This window comes from Oryzias latipes, chromosome 6 (assembly GCF_053564925.1).
Source record: "Oryzias latipes strain Hd-rR chromosome 6, Olatipes_Hd-rR_3.1".
In the NCBI taxonomy this organism is placed as follows: domain Eukaryota; kingdom Metazoa; phylum Chordata; class Actinopteri; order Beloniformes; family Adrianichthyidae; genus Oryzias; species Oryzias latipes.
This window is the reverse complement of record NC_136242.1, coordinates 11,628,275-11,644,562: the sequence shown is the minus strand read 5'-3', so window position 1 is coordinate 11,644,562 and position 16,288 is coordinate 11,628,275. Positions and strand designations below refer to the sequence as shown.

Sequence of the window (16,288 nt, the reverse complement as noted above, 5' to 3'; positions counted from 1 at the left end):
GTAAAAACAACGGATTCCGGAAAAAACGAAGAAACCCCAGGGGTGTCCACATGAAGGAGGGATCCTCCCCCAGGACGGACAGGCGATGTACCAGAACTCTCAGAGAAGAATGAACTTATCTAACGCTACAACTACATATTTAAAGTCCAGCAGATGAACTTCATCCAGATGGAGTTGGGGGGACGGCTGGGGGCGCGAGACGAGCCAGAGGCAGAATCCACAGCCAAGAGTAGGTGCAATGGTAAATACGGGCCTACTTGTCATATGATTTTGTTTACAAGTTTTAGTCTGGAACAGTAAAGTCTCCTTGACGGCAGTCTGAAGACAGACTATACTCAAGGTTCAGGACACGATCAGGACCAAATTAGGCAGACTGGACTAAATGGTGTTCCCAGTCTGAATACACCCTCAGGTTTTAGGTAGAGTGCATCAAATCCACCCATTGCTTAGTCACTGTAGAAAAAATTTAGTTCCGCAAACACAAATACCTCCTTATTTCTTTTCTTTGAAACCTTATTTTCCTTTGATCCATGAAGTTTGCCTGGATTTTGAAGAAAAAAAAAAATGCATTGCAAAAAAGTCACTGTCAGGTAGGAAGGGCTGGTGAGCATGAAGGACCCAAAATGCAGAGACGGGAGGCACACAGTTCCAGGGCAAGGGGTTTAATAACTAACAAAAAGCGCAGAGAGCAGGAAAACTAAACTTACTTTGGGCAAAACATGAAAACATAGCAGAAGACAGCACGGCAGAGACTTTAATGGACCAGCACAACAGGAAGGCAGAGACAAGACTTATATACAGATATGACTGACAAGACACAGGTGACAACGATCAGGAGAGATTGGAACCAGAGAAGTAAAACTCAAAAACATGACATGCAGGAAACCTTCAAAATAAAACAGGAAACAGAACTCAAACATGACAGAAACAAAACGGAAAGCAAAAGCCAATACAAAGAAACCCAAAGCATGACAAGTCACAATAATTCAATAAGTGGTTCCTTCTTTTCTGAATCAGACCTTTCATAAAAGGAAAAATTGTAGTGGGTTAAATAAGTCAGGTTGTGTTAGTGGTGTAGTAATGTGTTTATAATTTCCTTCTAATATGAGAAATACTCTCCTATTAGGCTGTGGTAATTAATAATACACACAACAAACTTGCTACAAGAAGCACAACATATAGGGGTTTGCATGCCTAATGAGCCTAAGGTATGGATTTATGCTGATGTATTCCAGTGACAGAGGCACTGAGGTACAGTCATTGGTCTCAGTGCTGCACATTATGAGTGCTTCAACATCAAAACACATCATTAAACCCTTAAAGTTTTTTTTCTAAAAAGCATCTTTTGTTTACTTTTGTGCAAAACCCTTTGCTGTTTAGTCATCTGTGTCTGCACATTATTTATCATACAGAATGCAAGTGACATGGAATTTATGGTTAAAGGTTCAGCTTCTTTCTTCTCTGCATTTTTTGGGCTGTGGATCTACTGTATATGTCAGACGTACCGTATTTCCTAGACTATAGGTCGCATAGGAATATGAGGTGCACCAAATGCATGTGAAAGCATTTGTAAGCTGCAACAAACTATCATATTTTCATGATCATAAGGTGCACTTAATACATTTCGTAAATTTTGGAGAAAATTTGTGGTGCGGTGCGCCTAATGTGTTGTTGCGTGACTTCGGTAAAGAGGACGTTGGAGAGGACAGCATGAGAACGGTAGGGATGGAAGTGGGGGCGTGAAAGAAAATGCTGTAAAGAGACATGATTATGAAGCACAGTTTAAACTGCAAACTATCAGCTATGACGAGGAACATGGGAATCGAGCAGCTGCGAGAGAATTCAAGATGAATGAATCCATGGTTCGCAAGTGGAGGAACCATGGATTCATGGAAAACAAACTCCGACAGAAGAAGCAGCTGAGTATCCGTGGAAACAAGGCGAGGTTGCCCAAGTTCTAAGACAGACTCGAGCGACCCATCTCCCAGCCCAACAAGTAAAGCAAATTAACTCGGAGCTTGCTGTCACTCTGGGAGGCTTGACGAAGGAACTCCAACCGCTGGACATCGGTTTGAACAGGGCATTCAAACTAAGGTTGCGAACAGCGTGGGAGCAGTAGATGACTTATGGCAAACACAGCTTTACTAAGACTGGGAGGCAGCACCGGGCGAGTTATGCCACACTTTGTGAATAGATTGTAGATGCTTGGGCTAACGTGTCTGCTTGCACTGTTCTTCGAGCTTTGGCAAAAGCCGGCATCATCGCACGGCACGGCAACAAGATGGACTCTGACAATGACAAAAGGCAACCTGGCGTGTTTGATAGAAATTTAGCCCAGCTCTTCATTTCATATACAGAAGATGAGGACTTTGATGGATTTTTGGTTGCTGATTGATGACTGAAAAAAATGAAAAAAATCACAATCAACTCAGTTTTGCTCCTGCTGTCTTTTTTAAAACACACACTAGCATGCATGTTTTACCGGTATATGTTAACGTGTCCACGCCTTAAAACCCGGTGTGTCTTTTGTATGTGTCAAATACAGAAAAAGCACCTATAACTGAAACTGCGCCCTATGTTCGTGAAAATACAGTATAAGGTGCATTGAGTGAGCCAGAAGAGTCAGATAAAAGTTCGTCAGTCAGACCTAATAACTGTGTTTGCCGTAATTCTGGAACTTATTTGTAACATGCTACATATTAGCCGCTTTAGCATTTTAATAAAAATGCCCAACCTTGTTTGCATTACTTAAAAAAACAGACTGATACCACTGAAACGAAGGCAACTGAGACTACGTTAACTGTCAATCTTAGTAGCATGCACAAAAGTACAATCTGCCACTGGTAAATGTTAGCTGCGTTATGGTATTTACAATAACACCCAACCTTGTTTGCACCTTGTTGAAGACCCACACCAATGAAAATTGTGTTTTTACAATTTGGATTTGGAATTGGTTTGTTTCTAGCAATCGAAGCAGAAATAAAGCAAAAAAAGACAAACGACAGAAATGTGTATCTATACAAAAGTGCACCACGTGGATAATTAGACATAAAAAAAACTGATTGGAAAAATGTACATTTTAAGATAATTCTTTACTCTTAATTACAAATAAACCATGTATGTGTTTAAATCCATGTACCTCCCAAAATTACTTCCACACCAGTAAACAACCAGAATGCATCAATATAAAAGGTGCTCCAGATCTATTTTTTTTTCCAAATAAAGTCTATCAGCTGTGCCTTTTCAGTGCATAAAATACAGTAATCCTTGAGGTTGATTGGTAGAATGCAGCAAGCACACAGCTTGCACTATGCATCATGTCCATATGTGTCTGCAATGCATACATTCATCTGCCGGGGGCCTCCCATGTCAGCATGGGGGTCTGTGTGAGCACGACAGCTGAGAGTGTCCTGAGTCACTGGCAGCTTGTGCCGCTGCTGATGTCACCTTAAACAGTACTAACTCCATGACAAACAAGGCTCTGACAGCAATCTAGATGATGAGATGTACGACATGAATCGTTTTTTAAGGAGCGTTCTGCATTAGCATTAGTGCAACAAGCCAGAGTTCTGTGATGCTGGACGTCATAAACGACAACATTTTTGCCAGCAGTCTATTTTAAAAACCAAAATTTAGGAACCCGTATCATGCAAAACCAGCTTTTTTGAGCTTTTAAGTTTACTAAAATGTTCATTCCTTGCAAAAAACAACCTCAAAGCGGTATTTTGAAAAGCTTTGTCTTCTGTCATTGCCAACAAAGGATATATACAGTATATATAACAAAATGTCGAGTTGAACTTTTGTTATTGTTATTGACCAAATACCGTACTTATTTTCCACCATAATTTACAAATAAATTCTTCAAAAAGCAGGCCATGGATATTTCTCTCTCATTTTGTGTCTTACAGTTGAGATGTACCTATAATAAAAATTACAGGCCTCTCTCATCTTTTTTAAGTGAGAAAACTTGCACAATTGGTGGCTGAGTAAATTTGTGCCCCATTGGAGGTATATAAACTGTCTATATGCAGTTTGAGTAATACTCTGCTCTGCAGCCATGGCCTCACCCAACAACAACTTCTTCGCCCTTTTTGTGTGCTTTGCTCTTCTCCTAGGGTTATTGCAGCAAGCACAATGCTCCGTCTTCTTCGTTTTCTTCTCAGCATCAACCCCGATTCACAAACATGCAGGTCTCTGAGTCGCTGTGGTGCTGTCAACGCCACGATGAGTTTTGTGCAGCATCAATGCTGTCCTCCCATTTTTGTGCAGGACCTAGATTGGGTCGCCAGACTGAAGTCCGGTCATTGCTGGGCCTCGGCCCATCTCAACAGCGATGGTTGAGTGCTACCAATCAATTTCTACCCTTGATGGTGGCAGTGGGATGGCAGCACAGCGGCAAGGCAAGTTTATTTGTATAGCACAATACGTACACAAAGTAATTCAAGGTGCTTCACAAAACAGAAAAATGCATTAAAATCACAATACATCATAGAAATAATCAACATAAAATTTACTTTAAAAGAAAAGAAAAAATTTGAAAATTGATTCAAAAATAAAGGAAGGAAAGGAAAGAAAAGTGCAGATAGGACCTTTCAGTCATATCCACGGCTGAACAGAAATGTTTTAAGTCTAGATTTGAACATGAGCACAAAAGAGGCCTGTCTTACGACTTCAGGGAGGCTGTTCCAGATTTTAGCTGCAGAATATTGAAACGCTGATTCCCCTTGTTTAGTTCTGACTCTGGGAATCAACAGGAGGCCGGCCCCTGAGGTCCTCAGAGTACGAGATGGTTCATATGGCACTAACATGTCCGAGATGTACTTTGGTGCTCGGCCATGGAGAGACTTGTACACAAGCAGAGCTGCTTTGAAGTCTATTCTTTCAGATACAGGGAGCCAGTGCAGAGACCTGAGCACAGGACTAATGTGATCATACTTTCTGGTTCTGGTCAGGACTCGAGCAGCAGCATTCTGGATGTACTGAAGCTGTTTTACAGTTTGTTTGGAGAGGCCGGTGAGCAGGCCGTTACAGTAGTCTAACCTACTGGAGACAAATGCATGAATAAGTATCTCCAGGTCTGGCTTTGACACTATGTTTTTGATTTTGGCAATGTTTTTCAGATGGTAAAATGCCGCTGATGTTACTGACTTGATATGGCTGTTAAAGTTCAGGTCAGAGTCCATGATTACCCCTAGATTTCTGACTTGATTTGAGGGTTTAAGAGACAGAGAATGAAGTTAGCTGCTGAGACTTTCTCTTTGTTTCTGTGGGCCAAAAATAATAACTTCGGTCTTGTTTGAGTTTAGCTGGAGAAAGTTGTTCTGCATCCACGCACTGATCTGTTGGAGGCAGTGGCTGAGTGAATCCACCGGCCCATATTCACCTGTTGTCAGTGACACATAGATCTGAGTATCATCTGCATAGTTGTGATAAGATATGTTATTACTGCGTATTAACTGCCCTAGTGGCAGCATGTAGAGGTTGAACAGAAGGGGTCCCAGGATCGATCCCTGGGGCACACCACAAGTCAAGGCCATGTAGTCTGAGACACAACTCCCAATTTCAACAAAATATTTCCTGTCTTCTAGATAAGACTTGAGCCAACTTAGGGCAGATCCAGAGATGCCAACCCAGTCTTGGAGTCTGTGCATAAGGATCCCATGATCAACAGTATCAAAGGCAGCACTCAGGTCTAGCAGGATTAAGACAGTGACTTTGCCATCATCAGTGTTCAGGCGGATGTCGTTGGTTACCTTGATAAGAGCAGTTTCTGTGCTATGATGGGGTCTAAAACCTGACTGGAAAACATCAAATGTTCATTCATCATTCATTCATTTTCTTAACCGTTTTATCCCTTTCGGGGTCACGGGGCTGCCGGAGCCTATCCCGGCCACTTGTGGGCGAAGGCAGGGGGGACACCCTGAACAAGTCGCCAGTTTGTTGCAGGGTAGAATGTCCTCACTCACACACCCATTCACTCCTGCACTCACACCTATGGTCAATTTAGAGTTGCCAATCAACCTATGAAGCATGTTTTTGGATGGTGGGTGGGAGGAAGCCGGAGACCCCGGAGAGAATCCACGCATGCACGGGGAGAACATGCAAACTCCACACAGAAAGGTCCCCCACTGATGTTCTGTTTTTCATGTCCCCCAGCCGGGACTTGAACCAGGGGCCTTCTTGCTGTGAGGCAAGAGCGCTAACCACTGCGCCACCGTGCAGCCCAAAACATCAAATGAATTGTTTAATAAGAGAAAATCAGTGAGCTGTTGGTAGACAACTTTTTCAAGGACTTTTCCTAAAAATGGCAGATTAGAGATAGGTCTGTAATTATTCAGTACAGTGGGATCAAGACCGCTTTTCTTCAGGAGAGGTTTAATAACTGCAGTTTTTAAGGCCTCGGGAAATATTCCAGATTGAAGAGACATGTTAACTATTTGAGTAATTGATGGCAACACACTGTTCAGGACAGACTTTAGAAATCTAGTGGGTAACACATCAAGGCAGAGTGTAGACGAGCTCAGACGGGTGATGGTCTCTTGGACAGTTTGGTCAGTGACAGGTATAAAGTGAGTCAGCTTAGAGTGAGTAGGTGGCCGTTCGATAGTTATATATGTTGTGGAGTTGATGGCTTTTTTAATGCCCTGAACCTTGTCATTAAAAAATACAGCAAACTGATTACATTTAGGTGTGCAAACCAGTTCTATTGGTAGCTGGGTTGGAGGGTTAGTTAATCTGTTTACTGTTCTGAACAGGACCCGAGAGTTGCTGCTACAACTTCCAATGATTTCAGAGAAGTACCTTTCCCTTGTTCTGCATAAGATCTGGTTGTAAGCGTACAACCCTCCCTTACACATGCTGAATTTGCTGAAAAACCTGTCTGTGTTTAGGCCTCCATGCAGTGGCATTTTGGAATTTGTGACCGTAGTTTTAACTCTCCTTTTTTAGTCCACTGGATGTGTGTTTACACTGTAGTGTGGCACTTAAAGATTTTCCTTGTTCAGGTTAGCTCACACCAGAATTCAGGTTAATTCTCACACCTGGCAATTATAGCCAGCCATCTGAGAACACAAGCTGATTTAAAACTCCACATTTGATCATGGACATAAAAATGTTTGCTGTATTTTGGTTTAAAGCTCCGTTATCTGTTTCCTGGTTGGATGACCAAAGCTGCTCATGAGTGTTTGCACATTCATTTTTCATTAACCTGGAACTTCAATGGAAATATGAGGGTGGCGTGTCAAAGGACAAAAACACACATATATACAGATAATTATACATTTTCTCCCGATTTATATATATATATATATATATATGTGTCTTTACATATTTATTCATTTATTGTATTTAATTTATTTATGTTTAGGACACCCCCACCCCTCGCGCGCTACCAAATCCCAGGCTTCTTGGTGGGGTGTTAGGTGCAAAGAGGGAGACTGGTCATGCTCCCAAACTTGTTACTATCACATAAAAAAACACACGGCCACGTTACTGTATTTCGCGTATTCACAATAACACCTAACTTTTTTGCAACTTGTTAAAAAAACAGACTTACATTTTGACAGAGCGCCGTGTACCTTTCAAAATCGCTTTGACATCAGTAAATACACAGAATTCCTTCACATCCTCCATACCCCAGATATATATATGCCCTAGATTATAAGACGCAATGTTGTTTAATTGAAAAAAAATAAGGCTTCAAAGTGTACCATTAGTGTGAAAAATACAGTAAACACCATTTCATTAGGAAATATTGACTGCTGCACACACCACCTATTGATATTGAATCAAATCCAAAGACTTTAAAAAAACATTTTAATTTGTTTTTTTTATATTTGAATCAGAAAGTTAGGGGCTAAAGAGCTGCATGCGGTCCTTCAAATGCCGGTTCCCGCCTGCCGTTCTACCACCACTAAAATGTATTAATGCGCAATAAATGTAGTTTATGGCCTTCAATTACTTGTGACTGGGGTTGAGGGCCCTCACCATGTAGGCTTAAAGGGGAATGAGAAAGGAAAGCACGACTAAAATCCTTCCTTTCTCAAAACGCCTGCATTGCATTATATAATATAAATCATCAGCAACACTTTTTTTTAAGACCAAAAACCTGCTGGTTTTGTGCTTTAACAATACAGTTTAATTTTCAGAGGTTTTGAAATACGGGGGGAAGCAAGGACCTAAATAAAACCATCACAAAATAAGTAACAAAAACCCCGTACGAAAACTGGAACACAAAGTGAGGTTAAAAAGACAGGATGTTTTGGACTGACAGTGGAAATGATGACATGGATATATCCAGCTACAACAGGAAGCAGACTAATACAGAGGGAATGCTGAAACAACCAGCAGCAGCTGTGGTCATTCTTACTGACCCCAGGTGGGAGCAATCAGCTGAACAAGGTGCAGAGCGAAGCACAGCAGGAGAACACAAACCCGCTAACAAGACCAACAGCAATGAAATGGCACCGCCAAAGCCAAAACACATGGGCATAATCACATGGCGAAAGTCTTTAAAGGACGTCAAAACTGACAGGTAACATGACATGAGGTGCTACACTCTGATAAATCACTCAAACTAATGAGACATGATGGATTACTGAGGTGCACTCCCCGGTTGAACTGAAAACCAGCAATCAAGTTACCGTATTTTCCTCACTGTAGGAACACTTGACAGGCTTTTTTATTTTATTTTTAATGATAGGGCGGTTTATAATCTGGAGCGCCTTGTATACAGATTAATTCTGGTTGTGCTTATTGCTATCAACGCAATTTTAAGAGTTACACAGAGTGCTAGCAAAATGCTTAAATTGATGTTTTTGTAAATACACTAACTCAGCTAATGTGTAGCGGTGTGCGACTGTTCTTAATTTGGTTGGGAGTTAGCGTTGTCACAGTAACGTTTTAGCTTTATCGGTCTGTTTTTTTTACATGTGGCAAAAAACATTGGAAGTCACAGGTATCGCGATGCGCTATTGAGGCTAACACTTGTAACGTGACTAACATGTAGCGTGTTACAAACAAGTTCTAGAGTTGCTGTGATTGCAGTTACTAAAGTCTGACTGACTGACTTACCATAGGTGTCACTTAATGCCCCTATGGGAGTTCGGTGTGACTGAAATATGACATATTTTCAAAAACTGTCCAATGCGCTGTGCAGTGCAGAAAATAGGTAGCTTAGTTATATAAATGATTGATCAGTTCTGCTTTGAAAGAATTCTACAAGAAAGCTAAACGGCCTGTTTTGTTTACTATCTTATTAAAAGAGAGGGTAAAAGAACAAAAGTTTAAAAAGGCTGATATTGTTTGCTCTGATTTCTATTTTCTTTTAGAAAAGTGGAAACGTTGATATTGGGCCACATGAGAAAAAAATACAACCTACATGTTTCCATTTTATTTATAATCTGATTGGGATGGAATAATTACTGCAGAATATTCAGCAATTTAAAGTTACGTGGATGCTGCTTATAAAGTAGTACTAATGGTGGACTTAGAAAATAACAATTTAAGTGATTTTTTTTTATACCAGTGCACCTTAAAAGTTGAATGAGGTTGAAGTTGGCATACAATTTCTTTGGGACAGATATGGGTTAAGAGAAAATCGATTTCACATTTTCATAAATACCACACCAAATCTAGAGGACAACTAAAGTTAGAAAAAAAGGGTGCACGCTTCAGCCTCACACAGAATGGTTCGTGAAAATATTGTGTGACAAACTCTTTGGTTAGCTGTTTGACATAAAAAAAGACTTCTTGCACATTGTCTTGTTTTATTTTCAAGCATTCATCCACATTTTTTCTTTGCGATTAAAAAACGCTTTTATGAGACTAGATTTAGACTTTGATTACTGAAGAAAGGCCTATTTTAGGCTCTTTAGGGGCTGAATTTGGCCTTTAATAAACGTCAAAGTCAAATCTATTAAGATATTATTATCAAAGAGATCTAATAAAAATTTTCTTGGGCCACTTATTCAAAATCAGATACTTAGATTGATCTGAATATATTAAATGTGCTCATGAGTCAAAATCAATTTGTAATGTGGAGATCAGGAAATTGCAGAAGAAAAACATCCGTTTCTTTCATGGACCATGTCATCATCCTAATATGTATGCCACATCTTCTAGACCATCTTCGAGTTCAAATTGGGATCATATTAAGGAAGAAAATTGTGCATAATTTGGACAAATTATTTTTTTTCTTACACCTTGGGAAAGAAGAAACATTTTAAAGCTGCTGTCAAATTTGGATCACAGCTGCTCATTTCTGAACACAGAATCCAAAAGGAAAAAAAAATCCCCACAAAATGTTGCTTGCATGAATGAATTAATGGTAAGAGGATTACGTTCAAAGTCGCTAACTGTAACTTTAACTGACATGGTATATTCAGCAAAATGTGGCTTACCTAACACATCTGCCAAATGATTCACTATCTGTTTCGAGAAGGTAAAAACTCTAAATTATTGAATAAGAGTTTATTTTAAAACTAATATGGATAACCAAAATCAAGCTTTCAAATGTTAAAAAGCAGCCCGGTGCTGTAAGTAAGTAAAAAAGTGGCAAATAAATAGAAAAATATCTGCTTCCTCTTGCTCCTAGAAACATCACAGTATTAAAGATCCACTGTGAAGAAAATGTTGGTTTTTGGTATTTTTAACATCTTGTGGCATTTTTCTGATGACGGAGGGTATACATAAAAAAAATTAGGCTTTTAACACTGGATTTCTGAGTATTTCTGTGAATCAGGAGCTGACAAAAAAAATTCTGTTTGTAAAAGAGTTGATTTGTGACGTCACAAATCAACTCTTTTACAAAAATCCAGTGGCTGGGCCACAAGCTCCCTGTTCCACTCTGCAACAGGGAGGTCAAAGGAGGGGTGGGGTTGCTCTAACTCTACCATCCAAAACTCAGAGGTGAAATTATAATGAACAACTGCCACTCTGCAGAAACTATGTCCTAGAAAACCGGTGAGTGCATGATAATCAGCCCCCTGTTTTATCAGATGACATGTTTTGTTAGTTGATTTTCCCATGAAATTTATGCTGTTTTGTGCTGGCCCAGGCTTCTCCCTGAAGTTCCACCCACTCACTCATGGTTTCTATGGAGCAGTGTATATCTGCCTTTACTAAGGCGCCTTACCTGTATGTAGTATTGGCTTGTTTTAGATGTTTCCCTCATTAGTGTTCCAGCATTTTGAGTTTTGGGTTTCAGAGTTCTACTTCTAGTTAGTGTCTTTTCCGCTTTTTTTTGTACTGCTTTTGGTGATGTTTTTTTTCCCTTCTTGTTTTCCAACTCTATTCATCCATTTTCTTCTGCTCATCCGGAAGCAGCAGTCTAAGTGATGCCCAGACTGTCCTCCTCCAGCCCCTTCAGGGGAGTCTGGAGGCGTTCCCAGGCCAGTCTCTAACTGCATGTCGGGGGGGGGGGGGGGGGGGGGGGTCCCAGTGTCTCTGCCTGGTGGGACATGACCGGAAAAAAACTTCCCAAGGGAGGTGTCTTGGAGGCATCTGTACCAGCCACCTCAGCTGGCTCCTCTCAATGTGGAGGAGCAGCAATGACCTCCCTTAGGGGTAATGGGCCTCCTCACCCAATCTAGCCAACCTTGCTCCTCTGTGATCCACTACCTTAATGTGGTGGAGACATTTGGCCGCTAAGGTAGTGCTTGAAGCTAACTCCCTGAACTCTGCCGTGACAGAGTGTTCCAGGAAGGACAGGTCAAAGGTGACAAGCCAAACAAAGAGTGGTTCAGAATCCCCTTGTGACTGCACCACCAACAGGGTTTTATAACATAGCTGCACCACCAGGGCTGAATTTTGGATCCAGGCCTGGGGTTGGAGATTGCAGGTGAGCTGGGTTTTGGACCATGCCAGGCCCAGGCTGAAGGGATGATGTGGGATCACTCCATTGTAGGAATACCACCTGCTGGGAAGCTTAAAAGGGCCCAGTGCAATGCAGGTTGGGCATGACAGCCCATCATGAAGTACAACCCTATCACTTCGGGGTCAGTGGTGCTTCACTGAAAATAACGTGGACTCTGCTGCTTTTATGCTCACTCAGAAAAGATGAAAAAAGAAATACAAAAGAAATACAGTCAGCAAAACGCTAATCACACTGATAGAAAAAATATTATTCAGCTATAACCAAATAAATAAACTCTGATATCATTCAGAGACTCAACTTGGACTTGTAGAAAGTGTTTGCAAATATCTCTGCTTTGCATTCCTTGATGAGTCCCGGGGTCTGATTATGTCTTTCTTTGAAATTACTGAAGGCTCAAAGTGGTGTTTAGTCTTTTTTGGGTCGTATGCATTCATCAAAGAAAGGCTTGAGCCAAATTGGTCTTTCATCTTTGAACAAAATTAAAAAAGGAAAATGATAAAAGCAAACAAAGAGTTGTTTCTTGTTTCCCGTCTGTGGTCCTGAATCTGCTTTGCTGTTTGATGGTAGGACTCCTTTGTACCCCATCTGTGGGTTGACCCTAAACCTGACTGACACATCTAATGACGACTGTGATATTGTTGGAGGGATCCATAGGCAGGAGACTGTGGCTGGAAACTTAGACAACAAAGACAGGAAGTAAGACAAACCAAAACAGACAAAATCAGAAAAGAAAATGGAAATTCAACAACACAGGACGGCTTTATGGGCTGCAGGGTGACCTGGCATGCTCTGAAATGCCACAATGCACTCAACAGCAATGAACAAAGCAACAAAGACTACTGCAAAAACCATACAGATAGCTGGAAGACCGAAATTAAGACCAACCAAAAAAGAAACTTAAGGAATTTAACAGATTAAAAGACTATATGAACAAAAAGAATGAATGAGCTTCAAAGCATTGAGGGGATCAAATTACAGAATCAGAAACATCGGTGAAGGAAGATGGAACTTAAGAGGAAAAAAATGAATCGATCAAAAGTTAAACAAACCAAAAGATGAAACCAAAAGCTCAAATTCTTTGAGCACGCCGTTTGAAAACATGACAGCCAAAAATCATATTTTTGTCTTTCAGTCGAGGTTTATGTGGAAAAGATGCTTGAAACAAACAGCAAGATCTGGTTGGAAATAGAAATACAAATGTTCCTATCGTGTCAAATTAGCGCCTAAAGTATTGCGCATCAAAAACAGTAAAACCGCGCATCAAAACCCCAAATCTGCGAATCAAAATGCATAAATTGAGAACCAAAACCCACAATTTGCAACCAAAAGCTATAACCCAAAGCACAATCCTATTTCTCAGCTGGCGATTTGTTTTCTCGCCATTCCTGTTTTTGAGTTGCAGTTTTATTTTGAAATTGTCTTTTTGAGTTGCGCTTTTATTTTTTGAGTTGCGCTTTTATTTTTTGCGGTTTTGATTCTAAAACCTGTCGACACGTAAAAACAGCGACATGTCAGTCAAGGGGAGGGGAGGCGGGACATCCCTGAAATCCAGAAGCTCATTGGCTGCCGAATAACACCGAGTCTTACGTCAACAGACCAGTTTAGAATGTGCCGGTAAGTTTTTCATGTTTTTCAAATCTTTTACTATATTAAACGATCAAACTTGTACTTTATTTAACCAAAGGACACCAGCACAGTCAGATGAGAAGCTCCACCAGTAGCTGCTAGTGAAAAAAGATGTTGGAAATTTAGATGTTGCATGAAAAACTATCAGCATTGTTCTCTCGTGTTAGCATGCTAGCTAGCTCAATGCTAGCGGGGTATGTATGCGTCTGCACTATGCAGACTGGCAGACTTCTGGTTCAGTGAATCAGAGCAGAGTAAATTGTAGCAGACCAGCAAAAACGTGCTTTATTCCCCATAAAATTATTCCAGTATTAGACATCAATAGAATTATTAGTTTCTTTTTAATTAGGTGGTGGTTTTAAAATGGACTATTGCTGTATGTCTGTTGTTTTCTATAAGGGCCGTTGTTATGCATGCCATAACAAAAAAGGCAGGAATACTGAGGTAGCAACGAAGTGGATGTCCACAACTTCTTTAAGGTAAAGAAAACAATTTTAATCTTATTTTTTCTCTTCTTTTTTTGGTTAATTGACTTTGCTGGTTTTGTTTCTTTCCAGATGCAGGCTCCAAAGACGTCCCTGGTGTGATGCAAAGGCTGTCCAGCAGGCTCACAGACATCTCCTGTTAACTGAAAGAGAAGCATTTAAAATAGTTGTCCATTTTGACCATGATTGCATTGACAACATGCCCAGGCACACTGTCTGCTTCCCATTTCTCAGTGCCACCTGCACGAAAACAGTGACTTTTCCACCTCAAGTCTTTTGAGGAGTTTTAAAAACAGTTATTTTAATTTCTCTGAATTGTGGTTCAGAATTTCACAGAATCTAAAACACTTGACTCTGTGTTTCAAAGATCTTTGCAAAACCATCAGTCTTTTGTACAAAACACATTTAATGGTCAAAGATTAAAAAATGAAGCATTACAAAATACCAGTGGTGATTATTAGCCATTTCTTTTCTTAAGGGGTGCAGTATTTTTTAAGGCAGATGAGATCTGTTCACATTGTTAGTTTTTGTTACATCCTGCTGAGATGACATGCATAGATCAGTACATAAATGTTAATGTCTTGGCCATGGTTTTCCGATGTCCCACAAGGGTTGAACAATAGTGACAGGTCTGAGAGGAGAGAGGACAAGCCACAGAGGGAACAACAACTCCAACAGTTTCCAGGGGCCTGTTTCATAAGGAGGTTAAGTGTAAACTCTGAGTGTGTTAACCCTGAAATCAGGGAAACTCTGGGTTTTCCGTTTCAGAATGGGAGGTTTGTTAAACCAGAGAAAGCAGAGTAAGTCAAACCCGTTTCTGAAAGAGAGTTAACTTACTCGGAGTCAGTGTCCATGGTTACTTACGCTGTGAACCTAACCTGGTCGGGAGCAGGTTTTATTCTCTAAACTCAAGGTTTCTGCCGGTCCCCTCCCCTTTTTCTACAGAACTCAGCGGCACGAGTTCTGACGAGAACCAGAGGGCGGGAACACATTACACCGGTTTTAAAATTGCTGCATTGGCTCCCTGTGCGTTTCAGGATTGATTTTAAAATTCTTTTAATGGTTTATAAATGTTTTTATGGTCTTGGGCCTTCTTATTTAAATGATATTCTTTTAAAATATGAGCCCTCGCGGACCTTGAGGTCTTCCAGTGCTGGCCTCTTAGTTGTTCCTAAGGTGAGGACCTAAACTTATGGTGAGGCTTAGTTCTGCCATTATGGTCCTCGCCTGTGGAACGGCCTTCCGGAGAACCTCAGGGCCGCAGAGACTGTAGAGGTTTTTAAGAAGAGGCTCAAGACTCACCTTTTTAATTTAGCTTTTAGTTGATTTTAACTGCTAATTTATTCTATTAGTTTTAATATACGCTATTTTTTGTATTTATTTTAATTTTATGCATCTTATTCTCAATTTTATGTTTTTTTTTTTCTTCTTTTTTATGTTCATTGCCCAAATTTCCGTCACACAGAGACAAGTGACAAGAATGGCTTGTCTTTTTTTGGAGGACCCAATAGACGAGGAGGCTGCATTAATTCATAGAGAATTACATTTACGTCGTGCGAGGATTTTGAGACCTAGACTTGATTTTCTGTCATTTCCCCATACGTTTTTGTTTGAGCGTTACCGTTTTTCGTTGCAGTCAATTACATATATACAATGAAAACAACATTAGATATGTATTGCTATGTAGATGTTTCATATGTCAAATATTGTCAACAAAGCCTACATCCATGACATGCTCAAATTTGACCTGATTGAATTATGTTTTTATACTTCATTTTTAGCTGCTGCCATGTTCTTTTAATTCCTGCAGGATTGCATCTACATGAAAATGAAATCAGGGACATTGAATTAGATTAATGTAACAATTGCTTTTTGGAAACACAATTTGCTAGTACTGCTTACTTTCTTAATCCCATATAAACCTATACCACTTGATCAATACAAGGGTAAACAAAAGTTCACTTTTAAAAACACAATTGCATGTATTAATATTAAACTGACCAACGTTTGCAAGAGGGGAAGGTTAACAAGAAAGTCCTCTAAACATTACCGACGTTAAATGCATTTTCCCCCAGATTGGTTCTGTACACTATGCAGCATTTCATGCAATTACACCAGGAATAACACTTCAAAAGTACACCTAAATATCGCCATTTTTTTATTTCACACCTTACTCTATTTAAAAAGTTATTACAGTCAATATTTTATAACAATGATTTAAATGCAAACTTAGGCATTAACTTGAGCAGCTATGTTTTCCCACGCTAACTGTCTCTGTTTTGCAGATGCAGCGGTGTTGCTT

The 16,288-nt window shown here is 40.2% G+C and overlaps 1 long non-coding RNA gene across 1 annotated transcript; it reads left to right on the top strand.

Annotated features, from left to right (window-relative positions):
- Positions 1-13,145: 13,145 nt before the first annotated feature.
- On the top strand, positions 13,146-14,428 carry LOC101158940 (uncharacterized). Its single transcript, XR_177392.5, has 3 exons — positions 13,146-13,489; positions 13,901-13,980; positions 14,059-14,428. It is a non-coding gene; the product is annotated as an uncharacterized LOC101158940 (long non-coding RNA).
- The last annotated feature ends 1,860 nt before the right edge of the window (positions 14,429-16,288 follow it).